This window comes from Ctenopharyngodon idella, chromosome 8 (genome assembly GCF_019924925.1).
Source record: "Ctenopharyngodon idella isolate HZGC_01 chromosome 8, HZGC01, whole genome shotgun sequence".
Classification (NCBI taxonomy): Eukaryota; Metazoa; Chordata; class Actinopteri; order Cypriniformes; family Xenocyprididae; genus Ctenopharyngodon; species Ctenopharyngodon idella.
This window is the reverse complement of record NC_067227.1, coordinates 23,650,463-23,668,365: the sequence shown is the minus strand read 5'-3', so window position 1 is coordinate 23,668,365 and position 17,903 is coordinate 23,650,463. Positions and strand designations below refer to the sequence as shown.

Here is a 17,903-nt window from a genome sequence, read left to right as displayed (position 1 = left end):
GCCGTCGTGCTCTATGCACCACTATACTAATTCTTAAATGAACTGGATTGCTGTGTGCTATCTGAATAGATTTACTGTCATTATGCTCACATTTGTAGATCTGTGTGCAGGAGAGGAAATGAAATGGGGAAACTATTTGCACATTTTGGAATTTGGAAGTCTTTCCCTCTGCTCCTGTTGGTCATCCCTCCTCTACACCCCAGCCAGCCAAAGTGAATACACAAATGAAATGTTCTGGAACAAGTTAAAAGAGTTCTTTGTATACATTTAAAAAACAACAAACATGGTGTGTGTGTGTGTGTATGTGTATATATATAAAATATATATATATATATATATATATATATATATATATATAGGCCTATCTACAGTCAAACCAAAATTTTGACACCTTGAACATTTCATTCATTAATACAGTTTATTCACTATAGTTTAAAAAAATGGTAATAAAATATGACAAGATCTCAGAGTTAAACTGTGTCAGAAAAAAATATCTTAATTATGTCAGATAACACTTAAGCAAAACATGGTCAGGTCAAAGTGTCTGAATAATTTTTGGTTCCAAATTTTTATCAATTTTACTAGTCCACTGTATGAAGAATTTTTGGGTATAATATGTCACAGTTGACTTTTTTTTTGCTATCCTCACTTACATAAATTAACTATAGTGTCCTGCACCTACTAGTAAAAATATATAAAAAAAAGTCTAAAAATATTAAAAAAAGAATAATTTTTGGTTTGACTGTATATTTATCTTTCGATCTATCTATCTATCCTTCTATATATATATATCTATATATATCTATATCTATTTATCTATCTATTTATCTATCTATATATGTATATATATATATATGTTCATACGTTTATTGTCCTTTTACATCTTAATTTTTTTATTTATTATATATTTAATGAATTGTTCAACATGTTTGCTAAATGATGGATAGATAGATAGATAGATAGATAGATAAATAATGTATACATACACTTATGTAGAGACGTGTATACGATTTTTCATTATTAATTTAAGACAACCAATGTCTTTTTAATGAGCAACGAAGGTGGATAAAAGATTATTAATTAAAATGAGGTAAATGTAACAAAAGAATTTATAGTAACTGTATATATATCTTTTTTTTTTTTTTTTTTTTTTACAAAACTGAATAGTGGATTATTTACAAATTCCTTTGTTTTCTGACCACTACACAATTTATTATTTAGACATTAAAATTTATTTTTTGCAAAAATATAGAATATACATAATTGCTACACAGTCATAAGTTCTCATACCAACATTATAGATTATTTATTTATGAAGGATTTATTTGACTGTTACTTTACCTTTTTTTTTTTTTTTTTCTTTTTAGAGAAATATAAAAGCATGTAAAGGCTTAACCTCACCCTTGTTACATCAACACAATGTTGAATGTTACACACCTAATACTTGAACGTAATGCACTACCATGCCATTGTTATAGGCAGTAGGGGTGATTCAGTGCACAAACATGTTAATATTAGTTTAATATAGCAGACGATGTGTTTATGTCTGCCAGATTTTTACCTGCAGCACATGTGTGTGACAGTTGTTGACGCTCTTTTTAGATTTACCTATGACTTTGTCTGTTTGTTCACACAGCTGACAGGTATGAGGCCATCATGTGCAACATGGAATCGCACTTACTCTCACTAAAATACTTTTTCCTGCGTCACCAATCACCACAGGAGCTGTGGAGCACTGTTATTACTACATCAACTCACTGCCATTTTCAATTTCACACAACGAATGGAGAGAGGAGGTGGAGACTACTTATCACTCCTAGAGAGAATTTCTAAGGTAGTAACCCTACTTTAGTGGTTTTAGTCCTAAATACTGCTTCTCATACCCTAATCCTTTAAGAGAGGACTGTGTGTGTGTGTGTGTGTGTGTGTGTGTGTGCACACATGTGTAGTTATATTCCCCTTAGCCTTTTGTTGTCTTTAGAGAACTTTTCCTTGGACTATTTCTCAGTCCTGAAGCACCATGTTATGAAGGAACAAGTCTTTTGTGGTGTATGTGTGGGTTTCTTCATGTGCATATATGTGTATGTGGCCACACAGGGCTAAAGGTTCTGAAGTGGGTTGTGGTTTTCAGCCCCCAAGTTCAAAGCTGAGGAGGGCTGAAAAGCGGGAAAAGATGATGAGACCTCTCTAATGCGCCTTATTTAAAAAATGTTAGGAATAAAGAAATAAAAGCTGGCCAGAAACAATGGCCGTCCTCCCTGAGAGGCAGCAGCAGCGGAGGTGAAGTGCCCTGAGATTGCAGAGCAGAGGCTCAAACAGAGAGGCATCTGGCAGTACAGGGGCTGCTTATAATCTGCCCTAATGATTAATGTCCTCTAGTAATTTTACTAAGGATTTCTCCTCTCCTTTTCTGTCATGAATGCATTGTGTGAGACCTCAGAGAAAGTATGCCTCTGTGTGTATGCGCATGTTGCTGGCAGAGAAAGTGACAGAGATGAGGTTAAGTGGGCTGTTTAGATGTAACAGATGCTGAGTGAGTGAGAGAGAGAATGAAAGGACATCTCAGGGCTGTGGAAAAAGCTCAAGTGAAAATAATATAATTGCACCGGGTCTCTCCATATAGATGCATATGCGTTTGAACCCGTGTTGGATGTATGCGGAAATACAGAGTCAAAATCGGATAAATCAATAAAATGTCTCAAATAACAATAAAACCATGTGACGCCAACTATCTTCCTTCTCTAATGTAACCCTTCCCCTATTTTTGTTCCATCTCACATTCGTTTTTTTCAGGGTCATGTTTTGGAGTAGGGCAGGAAGTTTTTCCTGGGTATTTATGTGCCGAGAGGATGTGCCGTGGAGCACGAGGGAGGCCGACAGGGTGGCAGACCCCTGTGTGAGTAGCATGACGGGAGGGAAGAGGAAGTGAGCTGTGTGTCCACCACTGTTTGTCTTCCCCTGCGGTTCTGCCCGGCTCTGTCACAGACCATTGTGGCCTGGGTAGATTGATGGGCAGCAGTGGCAGGAAGCTGAAAGCTGGGAAAAAAAACTCTGAAGCAGGTAAAAGAATATGCTGCTCCATCCTCGTGACTTTTTCTTTCATGTCTTTCTTCTTGTCATACATTTCTGATTTCCAGTACAACTCTCAAGATTCAAATAGTTTTGTTGGCATAGTCAATAAGTGGATTTACATTTCGAAAGCATAGTAAAATTAAATAAACATACACTGTAAAAAAATTCTACTCTATAAAAAAAGTTCAGTTGCTGCCTTAAATTTTTAAGTATAATCGAATTAGCTGTACAAGTAATTTCAAAATAAAATTATATTTAATTGCTTTATTTTGATGAGTTAAAGTAACGTAAAAGCAAGTTGACTTGTTGAGCATATATTTTTTTTACAGTGCAAGCACGTTTACAAATAAATATACACAGATATAAAAAGATATTTAAGTGGGAATAGAGCAGCATTTTATGCATGTTACACAATGTTTCAGTAATTCTCTGTTCTCCCGGTTATCATTTTGTTGTGGTGACTTGATATACCTCGACGCCAGGTTTGAGTTGCTGGGGTTTTCCAAGTTGTTTTTGCCTTTATTTTTGTGGTGGGTTGTGAAATGGACTCCTATTCTCATAAATACACTACAGTTCAAAAGGGGTTGGGGTTGGTAACATTTTTAAAAATGTTTTTGTCTTTTATGCTCACCAAGGCTGCACTTATTTTATCAAAAATACAATAAAAATATTGTAATATTCTGAAATATTACAACTTAAAAAATCTATTTTATATTTCTTTTTTATTAATATATTTCTGTGATGGCAAAACTGAATTTGCATCAGCATCATTACTCCAGTCTTCAGTCACATAATCCTTCAGAAATCATTCTGATTTGCTGCTCAAGAAACATTTCTTAATATTATCAATGTTGAAAACAATTGTGCTGCTTAATATTTTTGTGGAGACCATTTACATTTTATTTTTGATCAATAGAAAGTTCAGAAGATTTATTTGAAATAGAAATCTTTTGTGACATTATAAATGTCTTTACTATCACTTGCTGAATAAAAGTATTAGAAGTAAAGTAAATAAGTATTCTTTCAAAATAAATAAATAAAATAAAAAATCTTACATCTTCAATCTTACAGACCCCAAACTTTTGAGCGATAGCGTATGTGCACCTTACTTGTTGGTTTTACAGTGTAATGTCATGAATATAAGTACATTTACTGAATGAAAATTAATTGACGCTGTATGCAGACAACATGTGGTTCCATATTCAATAAGAATGTATTGGTTCCTACTCCATTACTGCCAGCCATGATGCCCAACCTCAAGGTAAAAGCAGCATGAATTACTCACTTGTTATATTTTACAAGAACCTGACAGCACCAATTTAAAAGTGAAATTGCACTTATTTGTTGAATTAATGTAGATGTTGTTTTGATGATGCATGAATTTAAATGTTTTAAATTGTTGTCTGTTTTACTTCTCAACCTTGTGTTTCATTCTCATTCTTTTCTTAAAGGGTTAGTTCACCCAAAAATGAAAATTCTGTCATCAATTACTCAGCCTCATGTCGTTCCCAACCTGTAAGTCCTTCGTTCATCTTCGGAACACAAATTAAGACATTTTTGATGAACCCGGAAGTGCTGCACTGTGTTTACTACGTCAACAGTGTAGGAGAATGACAGGGAAGAGAAGAAATTATTAAATAAAGTCATTATTTTTGTTTGTTTTTTTGAGCACAAAAAGTATTCTCATTGCTTCATAACATTAAGGTTGAACCACTGTAGCCACGTGGACTATTTTAATAATGTCTTTACCTTTCTGGGCCTTGAAAGTGGTAATTATATTGTTGTCTATGGAGGGGGTCAGAAAGCTCTCGGATTTCATCAAAAATATCTTAATTTGTGTTCCGAAGATGAACAAAGGTCTTATGGGTGTGGAACGACATGAGGGTGAGTAATTAATGACAGAATTTTCATTTTTGCGTGAACTAACCCTTTAAACCTTCAGAATTGACCGTAGTTTTACTGTTTAACCTGTGCTGGTGTATTACAGTTCAGGAGCGCTGAACTGGAATCAGCTTTGAGAACCAGGAGCAGCATAGGATGAAAAGGAATCGGATCCCAGATGAGTCCTTCTGCTTTTGAGCTGCATTATGAACGCCGGTCCATATGGCAGGGAACCGGTATGTGCTCAGACCAAGCCAACTCTCTCACCCTCTGCTGTTCTTCTTCCTGTGCTCTGTCAATCTTATTGTCCTAATTCAGTTTAACATGCTTTTCTTGGCATTGACATGTCAGGCCCATATGCCTTTCTCTCTCTCTCTTTTTCCACCTTGTTTTAGTGTATCACCCCATTCAAGCTTATAATACTTCTGGTTTGATTTTTGTACCTAGATACCTTTCTTTCTTTCTTTCTTTCTTTCTTTCTTTCTTTCTTTCTTTCTTTCTTTCTTTCTTTCTTTCTTTCTTTCTTTCTTTCTTTCTTTCTTTCTTTCTTTCTTTCTTTCTTTCTTTCTTTCTTTCTTTCTTTCTTTCTTTCTTTCTTTCTTTCTTTCTTTCTTTCTTTCTTTCTTTCTTTCTTTCTTTCTTTCTTTCTTTCTTTCTTTCTTTCTTTCTTTCTTTCTTTCTTTCTTTCTTTCTTTCTTTCTTTCTTTCTTTCTTTCTTTCTTTCTTTCTTTCTTTCTTTCTTTCTTTCTTTCTTTCTTTCTTTCTTTCTTTCTTTCTTTCTTTCTTTCTTTCTTTCTTTCTTTCTTTCTTTCTTTCTTTCTTTCTTTCTTTCTTTCTTTCTTTCTTTCTTTCTTTCTTTCTTTCTTTCTTTCTTTCTTTCTTTCTTTCTTTCTTTCTTTCTTTCTTTCTTTCTTTCTTTCTTTCTTTCTTTCTTTCTTTCTTTCTTTCTTTCTTTCTTTCTTTCTTTCTTTCTTTCTTTCTTTCTTTCTTTCTTTCTTTCTTTCTTTCTTTCTTTCTTTCTTTCTTTCTTTCTTTCTTTCTTTCTTTCTTTCTTTCTTTCTTTCTTTCTTTCTTTCTTTCTTTCTTTCTTTCTTTCTTTCTTTCTTTCTTTCTTTCTTTCTTTCTCAGTCATTCTGTTTGTAACCTCTCTATAAAAAAGAGCCTGAGACGAGAGAAAGCAAGAGGGAGAAAGATCACTCTCGGGTGAGTGATATCACCCCTCCCAAGGTCTATACCATATGCTCACATTCAGTACAGGCACACTTTTGCCATGCATACTTGCAAATTAGTAAATATAGTAGTTTTTTTTTTTTTTAAAAGATAACAAAAGAAGTAGAAATTAATTTTATTTTCACAGCACGTTTATGTAAAATAAGTATGTTTAGTTATATTCCCATATCTGGCATCTACTGTACATGTGTACCTGCATAGAGTGTATGTGAGTGTCAGCTCTTTGTGTTGACACAGCAGTAATTTAAAGAGCCAGTCCGCCGAATGAATGAATGAGTGTGTGTGTGTGTACGTGTGAAGGGGATCCTGTTGAGAGTATTTGTGTACACAGATGCAGATCGAGGAGAAAGAGGGGAGAGTAAGAGAGAGAGAGAGAGAAAGAAAAAGAGAGAGAGGAGATTGGCCAATGTGTTAGTGTGGAGAGGGCAATCGAGGGGATCGTCTTCCCCGCTGGCCCTTGCCTGGCCCCAGCCGTGGTTCTCCAGGGGTCCCTCAGTTCCTTAGGAAAAACATTTCAGCCCCTCTCACCTCTGAACCCAGCCCTCGGCCTGTTTATCTTGGCTGTGCTGCCTGACAGCTTTACTGATGTTACATATAGCCACACAGGGATTGAAGGAAAAGGAGATAGAGAGGGAGAGACAAAGAAAGACAGAGCGAGAGAAGAGGGGAAGAAAGTAGAAGGCAGAGTTGGTTTACCCAGATCCTAATCGCCACGTTTTGGAGCCTTTTTTGGTGGTCTCGTTCAGCACAACTCATTTGTGATTCTGGAGTACAATTGGGGGGGGGGGGGGAAAGTTGAAAGCTGAGAGGGGGAGTTGAGAATGAAATGAGCTGAAATGCATAGAATTAAGATCAAATATACATGAGACCAAGTCTTGATGTTTAGTTATAAATTTAAATACTTAAAGGGATAGTTCACCCAAAAATGAACATTCTAGGTAGATATTTGGATGAATGTTAGTAATAAAGCAGATCGCGTCCCCCCTCCCCTCCATTGACTGCCATAGTATTTTTTTTTTCCTACTATGTTAGTAAATGGGGGGCGAGATCTGCTTGGTTACAAACATTCTTCCAAATATCTTCCTTTGTGTTCAGCAGAACAAAGAAATTTATACAGGTTTCGAACAACTTGAGGGTGAGTAAATAATGACAGAATTTTCATTTTTGGGTAAATTATCCCTTTAAAGAAGCAATTCAAAGTGTTGATATTTGTATCAGTTTGTCATTTTCTGTCAGTAAAGTTAAAGGAATTGATTACAGGTTAGAGAAGGAGGTACCTGATCATTTAGACTGTATTTTTATCTGCTGTTCTGGGTCCTGCACAAGAATGAAATGTAAATTCACTATTTCATCTATTTTCTAAATGCATTTGAATGATCTTATTGTGAAAAATTCATCAATGCAGATATGCTACTTTCTAACTTGTTTTACCATGTAATTTTGAATCAAAATGTCATAACTTGATCTTCCGGTAAAATAACAGACTTCTCTCTGATGGTGTATGCAGGACTTCTCCAATCATTTAGTCTGCTTAAACACCGCTCCTTTATTACAATCAACTGCTACTACTTGCAATCGATGCTACTTCTGGTACATTGCAACTTTAATACTTTTAAAGGATTAGTTCACTTTCAAAAGAAAATTAGCCCAAGCTTTACTCACCCTCAAACCATCCTAGGTGTATATGACTTTCTTCTTTCTGATGAACACAATCTGAGATATATTAATAAATATCCTGATGCATCCGAGCTTTATAATGGCAGTGAGCGAGGATCAACGAGTATGAGCTGAAGAAAGTACCTCCATCCACATCCAACACTGACTGTGTTTGTAGCACAAAAATATGAAAATCATATTTCACTAGAAAAGTTTGTCAAGATAAACTTTTAATGTTGGCATGACAAAGCTTTGTTTGAAAATTTTGAAAAAAAGTTTGAAGGTTTGATAGATACTTCTTTTGCACTTTAGTAATTTCCGCTTGTCATTCTATGTAATTCAACTTCCTGTGAAGTGTGGCCAATTCTTGTGTGGCCAAAGCAAATACTTACATTATGAATTTTGCTTAACCCAAAATTAGCAGACTGAGTGAAATTATCCACTGGATTTGAGAACATTTGACTCAATCAAATGGAAGGCATTTAGAATATTTCCTTTTTTTTTTTGTTCCAAGTTACAAAATAGATCTTGTATGTTTACACAGAGAAAGAGTTTGTTCTTGTCCCAAGAACTGAATAGTTCCTAAATAATCTGTAATATGTCTACCCAGCAAAAGATTTTTTTTAGTTTGCTTGTGTTTGAAAAGGTTATTTTGAGTGGATTTAATGGTGTTACGTGATGGTTTTGATGTGGTTTGGTATGATAATGTTTATGATGATGTTTGATTATACTCTCATTTGTTTGGTATGATTATGTTCAGTTTGAAGGTACTTAGATCAGTCTGGTATGGTGGTGTTTAATTTGGCGGTTTATGGTGGTATGATGGTCTAATGTGATGTTGTACGGCTTGGATTTGTCTTGGGGCGTGTTCAGTTCTTCAAGGCATTGTTGCTTATGCAGCTGGACAAGCTGTAATAACACAAACACAACTTAGCACAGCACTGCAGGTTGTATTAGCCCAGATCATGTTTCTCACAGCACACAACCTGACTTGTTGGTGGGGGGACTACACCACAATTACTACAGTGATTAATCACCTGAGACAGTGCCTTAACAGATGTGTTTGTTTGTAAAAATGTTTGCTTGTCTTATTAGCCCCAGTGGTCACCCATGCAAATCACACCCCAGTGTGTCTCCTGTCTAAATGGCTGTTGCTCTTGCATGGTTGTGATAATACCAAGTGGCATTATTGTTTGGGCTGTTGCTCATTGAATGTTGAAATCCAGTGGGTTAGCAGATTAGTGGAGCCATAAGGGACTGTAAGGGTATAAAAACATCCAGTGCACGAATGTGACAAAATCCAGACCGTAGTTTTCATCCCCTTCACTAAAATTCCAAACCAGAAAAACATGCTGGCATTTGTACCACAGAGCATATTAGCACTGACAAAAGCAGTTTTCTAATGTCTACAGACTACATGAGTTCAGTCGAAGTTTAAGACATTACCCATGCTACTATAAAACATCCTGTATTATTCTTTATGACATCATCTTTTTTCTCAGAAAATTCTATAGCATACTTTCTGACATCATTCACTCTTTTCCATCCTTTTCCACAACATTCTATAGCACGGCCAGGCAACTCTAGGGCTTTTCACACTGTGCTTAACACTGGGTTGTCATCGTTCTAAACACCGCTTTTAACCCCGGGTAAAGTAACGCAAAGTAACCCTAACTCTACCCCTAACCCTAATTTAGAAGCGTGGTTAGCACCGCTTTTTACCCGGGGTTATGAAACCCTTCTCTGAAGCAGGGCTAGCACCGCTTTTGCGGTGTGAACCCTGCATTGTGGTGCCAAACTTGTACAGTGTGAAATTATGAGGGGTTAGAATGTTACAGCTAGACGGTCAGCAACAGACAACCAATCGCATACTCATATATTTGCCTGCTTCACCGAAACACTGCACATTATTTAAACAGTAACTTTAGTGTTTGAGAGGAAAAATGTCAAATCCTGACAGAAAACGCGACAGTTTGAGTGAAGAAGAGACCGTTACATTCTTACCTTTATAGTCCGAAATGTCAGCACAAACTTGATAGTACAGTCGGCAATAGGATGCGCAATGCTAGAGTAAACAGGTCACGTGCTGCGTTTATCCAATCAATGACACTGATGCCGCAAATGCACAAATAATAACGTTAACCCAGGGTTTTAGGAATGTACAATGTGAAATGTGAAGCAAGATAAACCAGGATTTTCTGGCCGTCGAGGTCCACTGTCCTGAAGAGTTCCAACCCTGATTATCTATCTATCTATCTATCTATCTGTCTGTCTGTCTGTCTGTCTATAATTTGTAGAATATATTACCTAAAATAGCAGGAAATTCAATTGTTTGAATTTCATTAATTAATTCATTTTCTAAATGCTAAATTATAGAAAATAGCACGTATTCAGAAGATGATTGTGCAGTCTAATTATTTTAGTGTCCTTGTTACACATGTTACTGTAGTAGTGATACATATAAATTATGCATAATTACACGCAACTAACCATAAACCAAACCCTAATCCTAACCCTAAGCAAGTAGTAAGTATGTAGTTAATTGTTATTACTCAGTACTTAAATGTATAATTACACTGTAAGACAGACACGGAGTTAAAAATAAAATGAAAACGAAAGACGGTTTAAGCATGCAGTCTAGTTGTAAAGAAAAATAGCAAATTTCTTTTAATATTTGTATTTTATGTTATATTTATAGTCTATTGTTTCATATTTATTAGTTAACTTTTCTGTTCTCTCTCTCTCTCTCTCTCTCTCTCTCTCTCTCTTTTTCACCCACACACACATAAAATATTTTGTAGTATATTTTCCATGAGATCATCCATCCTCTCAGGAAGAATTCCAGCCATACCTTAGCACCGTACTTTTTACATTCATTGTGCATTGTGCAAATCTGGGAACATCATTGTACAAAATCTTAAACAATACATTGTATTTTTATTACATAATCAGTTATCAAACACATACATACAAATTATACCCTTTTTAACATCATTCACATCACATTCTGTAGTATATTTAGTGAAAACATCAACCCCGTTACACAACATTCTACAGCGTAAGTTATAGCGTCATCCATCCTCTCCTTCTGTTCTGTCTGCCATCTCTGTGGAAACAGTGCTCTACAGTACAACAGCTGTGAGAACAGAGGTTGCAAGGGTCAGTCACAGGCTGAGAGAAAGATCTGTGTAGGCCTGTCAGTAGTTACATAGATTTTAACATCTGGCATGGCCCTAGAGAGAGAGAGGGCAGAGAGAGGGAGAGTTAAAGCGCTCTATGTCATGCATTGACAGCCTAACCCTGACTGACCTTTGACTACTGCTGTCCTTCACTCTCTACCAAACCAGGACATTAGTCAGCCGTGGAATCTCCCTTTCACCTTTACTCTCTCTAGATCTGTTCTCAGAAGAACTGTTAGTTATTTTAAAGCTATTCTTAAATATTATGGCGTATCTGAGTGTAAATTGTATGTTTAGTTTAGCCCACACTGCTATATATACGTTATTTGTTTTAGACTTGGGATGCATGATGAATTATTTAGCTTTGTTGGGCACGGTTTTGGAACATTAGTACTGACTTTGAGGCTTTTAATGTTGTCATTGAATAAAGTGCTCAGCTCACAAAACATAACAAACAGTATTACTAGGGATAGGAACGGATTCCATTAAAAAAATACTAGAGCCGCAATGACGTTCAATTCCATTAACGGTTTTTGCATGTTTTTGTATTCTTCCGTCAATGCAGACAGAATTACTTTTATGAGACGGTTTGTTTTAGTGAATCATTCTTACAGTGCGACCAGTTTAATCAGATTGCCGAATGAATGACTCTTGTGAGCGTGACCAATGTTGTCCGATTCCTTATAAATTACCAGATAGGCCTATTCATTTTGGTGTTTTGTTTATTTCCTGTCTCCAGTACTGTGCTGTGCTATGATACAGATTCCCATAGGCCATCATGCTAAAACATAGAGACTATTATTATTATTATTATTAGATGAGCTGAGCCATTTGGTGGAGGTCTGCATTGGTGTTATGTCTCAGGGGTGTTAGAGTGGCAGCAGTCAGACCCACCCTCCTAGACCGACCCGTCTCGATCTCCTATCCCATGAGCATCAATGCTGTTTGTTTGGTTTATGTCAAGTTTATACTAAACTGCATCCGATCTGGCATAATAACGTGTGTTCCACATTAGGCATTGGAAGCTTGGACTCTATAGAGAGAAAAAGAGGACGGAAAGAGTGTGAACAAGGCAGGAACCTTAAAAAAATGTGGGGGAAAACACAGAGGTAAAATAATCTGATCAAAAAAACTGATTATGAGTTATAATCAGAATATGCGATTAAGGGGAAGGAATCTTTTTCCTGAAGCATGCTGAGCATGGACACCCTGCTTACAAACGCCAACTGGCCTACAAGTGATAGATGAGCTGAAGGAAGGAATTGAAGGGAAGGGAGGAGGGTGGTAGGGCACAAGAAAGGGTTGAGGGAGCCCAAGAAAGAGTGAGAGGGCATTCTGAGGCCATCATGACCAGACAGAGAGAGATAGAGATGGGGATGAAAAAAAGAGCAAAATTACAAATTTGATAAAGGATTTTTCAATAATAAGTGCCATATTGAGAACAGAGCTATCTGGACCGGCACATCTGCAGAATCCATTACAGGGTGTGCAGTGCATTCGTGTGTTTTTTCTGCCTGGCTGGCCCAAGACCGTGCAGCAAAGCTGAGCTCAGGTTTCGCCTGTGTGCGGCGGGGGGCCGTCTCCTGTTGACGCGTGATGATTTAGTCAGGTGTGAGCGTGCACTTTCCAATTTGGGGGGAAATAAATTAGAAGTGATTTTTTATGAGGACTGTGTCCCAGTTCCCTGCCTTGCAGTCCACCCCTACTGTGCACTGTCAACCCAACTGATGTGTTTATAAAGAGCGCTGAGGCCGGACCTCCGGGCCCTTGCTATAGCGCACGCACACACACTTACACAAACTCATAGGCTTTGCTTGTACACAAACACATGCGCACATTTAATGTTGAAAATATATATATATATATATATATATATGTATGTATAAAAATAGCAGGGTCCAAAATCTGAGATCACATTGAAAATTTGGGTTTCAAAATCTTTATTAAATTGAATATTTAATATAATTACTAACTAATTGCTATTAAATTTCAAACTCTTCAGTATTTCTAGGTCATCAATTAAATGTGCAAATCTGTGAAATTTTAATGTACAAATTGTATTAAAGCAAAAGTCTGCTTAAAGAAAATTAAGCCTACTTTTAAGACATTTAAGATTTTCCCCATTGTTATATTACTTTCACAACGAATAAGCACATTTTCCCCTAAAATTGTAAATACTGTATTGAGAAAAATATAATTCTCGTTACCATAATGTGAAAGAGAAAAGAAAAATTAAATGGTAAAGTATATCTACTTATATGTAGTGGTGGTATTTGTTGTATTGCCTTTATTTATGCTGATTTTATTAAAAAAAATCATAAGTCAATAATAAGTCAAATCATTGACTTACATTTTTAATGTAATGAGAATCATTAGGAATAATGAGGGAGACTCACCAGCATTAAGGTAATTAGAATGTGTGGGAAATGTGCTTAATTGTCATGAAAATAAAAATGATGTTAATCAATTGTTTTGACCATTTTCTGATAAAGTTCCTTAATAGGTTACATTGTCTTTAAGCAATATGTAATATGTTTAAGCAATATCTTTCTTTCTTTCTTTCTTTCTTTCTTTCTTTTGATTTTGTGGTGAAGTATGACCTGGACATGGTTTTCACCCACACAAACCTTGCTTGTGTTTGTGCTCGGCAAAGTGCAGTCTCACAGAGAATTTTGTACATTAAGGTGAAGCCATGATTGTACTATCAAAGCTGGCAAAGGAAAAGAATATTTTCCCTCGCTCTGATTTTTCCCCTGTGCTGCTTGAAGACTAATATTTTTGCAGAGGAGGCTGCAGTGAGTGGGCTGTGCTGAAGGAAGCGCCCTGACTGAGCTCTACAGGAGGCTGTGCTCAGGAAACCCAAACCCTCAGTGACCTCTGACCTTTGCTACCGCTGCAACATCTGCACCAGAGATCGAAAGAGAGAGGAAAGGAGGAAGGGACAAAGAAAGAGAGGAACAGACACTGAGGTACAGTGAGGATGGAGAGGGAAAATTAGAAAAAGCTAGTCCCATCAGACTAGGTGCTAAGGTTTGGTTTGTGTGGTTAGAAAGTGAGAGATGGTAATCTCTACTATTACTGTAATCCTCTGACAGCAGTGGTGTTAATGACAAAGCCAGATCACAACAGCAGTGGCAGGAAACAAACTCTCCTAACCATCAAGAGAACAGCAGTCTCACTCTTCTGAGGGTTTGCAGGACTTCAAGACTTGTGCCAGGTTCACACTGCAACAACAGTAGCCCACTGGTAATGGTGAAAACACTGAATAGCCTTTATAAAAGTGCATATCCTCATGAGACCCAAGCATACACTTTTGTCCACTGTAGTGGACATTATATTTTAGCAAATTTCTCTGACACTGTACATATCACAGTTTTAATTCTGGATGTCCTGTAAAGAGCACATTCAGGGCTTTTCAGAGATACCAAATGTTTGGAGTTTCACAATGACAACTCCCTCTGCTTGATCTTTAAAAATGACTGACATTGATTGAATGATCAAATTTAGCACTCTTATGGAAATATAATTTTGTAATTATCATTTAAATCTGACTAATTTTCAAATTGTTTGTCATATATCAACATCTCAGGAAATTGTTATATGGTTTCAAATCAGAATATGACTTTCTGTTACGAAACAGGACATCAATTTTTATACGTCCACTATTGTGGACTCCAGGACGTGAAGCATGTAAATCAGGCATTTTGGGAGACACAACAAGTGAATAGGGAAAGAAATTATATATTAATATTCCAAATATTAGACATTTTTATGAAAATTATGCCAATTATTACTCCCATACACTTCTTTTTCATTACATGTTGCCCCAAGAACATGCATTGTATAGAATGGGACTACCCATTTTACACATATATTGCATAAAGTAAAATAGTATCAAATCATTCTGATATATCTTTCATAACATAGTTGAGAATTATCTTCATACAATGTTTGGCTTAAGAAAATCCTGAAACCTAAAAACTGATTGGTGAATGAAAAAAAAAAAAAAAAAAAAAAAAATTCCATAGTTTTTGCCTATACGTCTTTTCATGCCTTATACGTTATGTTATACGTATTTTGAATAACGGAATCCTACAGTGGACATAGCATAACATATGAATAAAATATCTTTTTTTTTTTTTTACCAATAAATAAATAATTTGTTTTCTTATGCTCCAAACAATGTAATGACAATAATTTAAAAAAATCACACTTTTTTTTTTTCCTGCTTCTCATGAGGATATACAAAAAACTGACTTTAAAAAAACTTCCCTTCTCTCCCCTATACCTCTTGAAATCCTCAATGTATAGATACATCTTCTACTTGATGTTTAATGGACACGCAGTAGGGCAAGAGAACGGGGTTCAAAGTCTCACCTTTACGAGCTGATATAATATGACTGGGAGTGGCAGAGAATATGGGAAGAATAGATAGTCTAAGAAGAGGAAGTGGGCAGTGAAGTTTTTTCCAGCTCATGCTCCAGGCTGGGTGAGGGGCAGTAGTGATGGGCTGGGTGGTCAGAAGAACTGTGTGCAAATGTAGAAAATCTCATGGGAATAATCACAGGACTCTCAGACTTCTCTTACTCCAGCTTTATCTTCTTTTTGATCACTTTTGCTCAGTTTTATACACGCCTCCATGTTTGCATTTATGCAACCTAAGTTGGCTGTCTCTGTTTGGGTTTTTACTTTGTGAGGTCCCAAGAGAACAGTAGTCTGAGGGAAATGTTTCAAAAATCATGTGCTTTAACATGTCCCAAAATACCCAACAGCCCTTTGAGCCAATTTGCTGCGTTTCAGTGCGCTATTCATGAAGCATACATATAATGTTGTGTTTTTTCTTGTCCAGCGCTCAATTTAAGCCCAATTCAATTTGTTCTCTTCGGCAACATCAAGCCTAGAGATGCACAGCAGTGTTTGGGAACTGAGCGGGTGTTGAAATCTGCTGAGTGGTATTGTTAACAGAGCTCACAGGTCAGTCTGTTGCTCGGCCTGACTCTGGGGCCCACTCGAAATGTCAAATCTGATTGGCATGATTGGCTACGGCGCTGTGGGAAGCGTCCTGCCTCGATCCAACGGAGAAAGCTGTCAGCAGATAGGGAGAAACCCAAACACAGCCGGCCACAAATCTCGGCCGTACCTCCAAACCCAACACTCACGGTAAAAAATAAAGTTTAGATGAGTTCTCCTTAGCTTGCTCCTGTGGCTTTCTCTCCATTTCTTTCTGTCCAGCGCCCTTGCTCTTCCCCGAACACTTACTATACTTGATTTCTAAAAACAAATCCATACAGCACGTTTGAATTAGCAACATCTATTCAATAACAATGATGTAATCCATTTATACTCAGGAATCCGGCTTTAATGCGGCAATGGAACGCTGGAATGCTGCAGAAAAACAAACGTGGCGTAGGAAAATAGACAAACCGGGATAATGGTCGACAGAGAGGAAGAAAGCACATGAGAGAAAGAAAGAGACCCTCAGAGACAGAGAACATTCATCTTAGATGGAATGGTGAGAGCATGAAAGAATTGCTAATGCGTGTTGTTTTCTATCACTGCCAGATCTCATGAGGTATTTTGGTCTTTTTTGGCGCTTTTATTTACGAGAGAGAAGACAGAAAGGACAGGAAATTATGGGGAAGGAGGGTCGAATCAAGAACAGGACCATATCCCAAACCAAATTTGACCTCAGGTGTCCTGTATTAGACTCCAGCTCAGTGTGTCCGAAACCAGTAGGCCATGGATCCATAAAAGATTTGTTTAATGAGGGCTATGAAGGTTAAGTGGGTTTGGCAGAGGGTAGAGTCACTCAACCCCTGCTCCTCCCTTTAGGGTGAAAGAAAGAGAAGCAAAAGTGTTGACAATGCTGAATTTTGTAACCTAATGCTAATACCGAATACATCATTTTTCCATGCCCACAGTCATTTCTGTTCGCTGGCTTAGTTCAGCTGCTGCTTCTCATTGTCCATGGGGCCGGCTCACTCTCGAAACCTTAAAAGCAAATTACAAAGTCAAAGCTCAAATCATAAATGAGTATAAGATAATATTTTTATTCTTTGGGAGGAGGTTCAAGAGGAAAATTCAGGCTCCTGTTATCTTCTCTTTGCTGTGCCGTAATGTGTTTGCCTTATTAATGGGATGGAAAGGACAGAGGTGACAAAATCATTCATGATGTCAAAGAAGGGAAATATAAACTATTGCTATGGAGAGTGTAGACTGCCATAGCCAAAAAATTGACATTCTACTCATGATCTAAGTTAATCCCCTAAAAATATAATCAGAGGAATAATAACACACCCGACAATCTGATTAATCTGCATTTAATCCAGGCAAAATATCTTCAGTGGATCCTGTTCAAATGATAAACAGATGTTTTTTTTGTGGATGTATTCTAGTTGTGAAAATCGCATGTAGTGATGTACGGTTGTTGTATACTGAAGTTACTAGAATGTGTTTAAGGAATTTTCATAGTGTCATCGGTCAGGGCTATCTAATATTGTCAAATTACACATATATCACATGTACATATTGAGCCACCTGGTGGACCTCATTACTGTAGCTATACACAGAGAGGTGGGGAAGAGGCTATGAGCAGGTATTTACAACCTCCAGAGTGACGTGCTAGCGGCTTTAACAAGAGAACAGGAGTTAATGTTTAATTCGAAGCTGGTCAAATGGATGCTCAATTTTCTGTATTCTGATGTGATGACATGGTTGTGAAACTCACACAACAAACACAAACTAAGAAATATAAAACAAGCAGCTTGTTTTATTAGTTCTGAGGGCTATGAATAGTCTTGAAAAAAGTCCTATCTTGAGTAAATTACAGAAGATTCTAATGTACTATTCTCTAACTCTGGAAAAAGTTAGCTTAGCTACCTGGTA

The 17,903-nt window shown here is 36.8% G+C and overlaps 1 long non-coding RNA gene across 3 annotated transcripts in view; it reads left to right on the top strand.

Annotated features, from left to right (window-relative positions):
- Positions 1-1,025: 1,025 nt before the first annotated feature.
- The window catches only part of LOC127518002 (uncharacterized), a 36,606-nt gene continuing 19,728 nt past the window's right edge, over positions 1,026-17,903 (top strand). For 2 of the 3 annotated variants that reach the window (XR_007931422.1, XR_007931424.1), the window contains exons 1-6: positions 1,026-1,834; positions 2,794-3,060; positions 4,256-4,333; positions 5,060-5,189; positions 13,803-13,987; positions 14,114-14,264. This is a non-coding gene — a long non-coding RNA (uncharacterized LOC127518002). The remainder of the gene's footprint in view (positions 1,835-2,793; positions 3,061-4,255; positions 4,334-5,059; positions 5,190-13,802; positions 13,988-14,113; positions 14,265-17,903) is intronic. The other variant, XR_007931423.1, reaches the window with a different exon arrangement.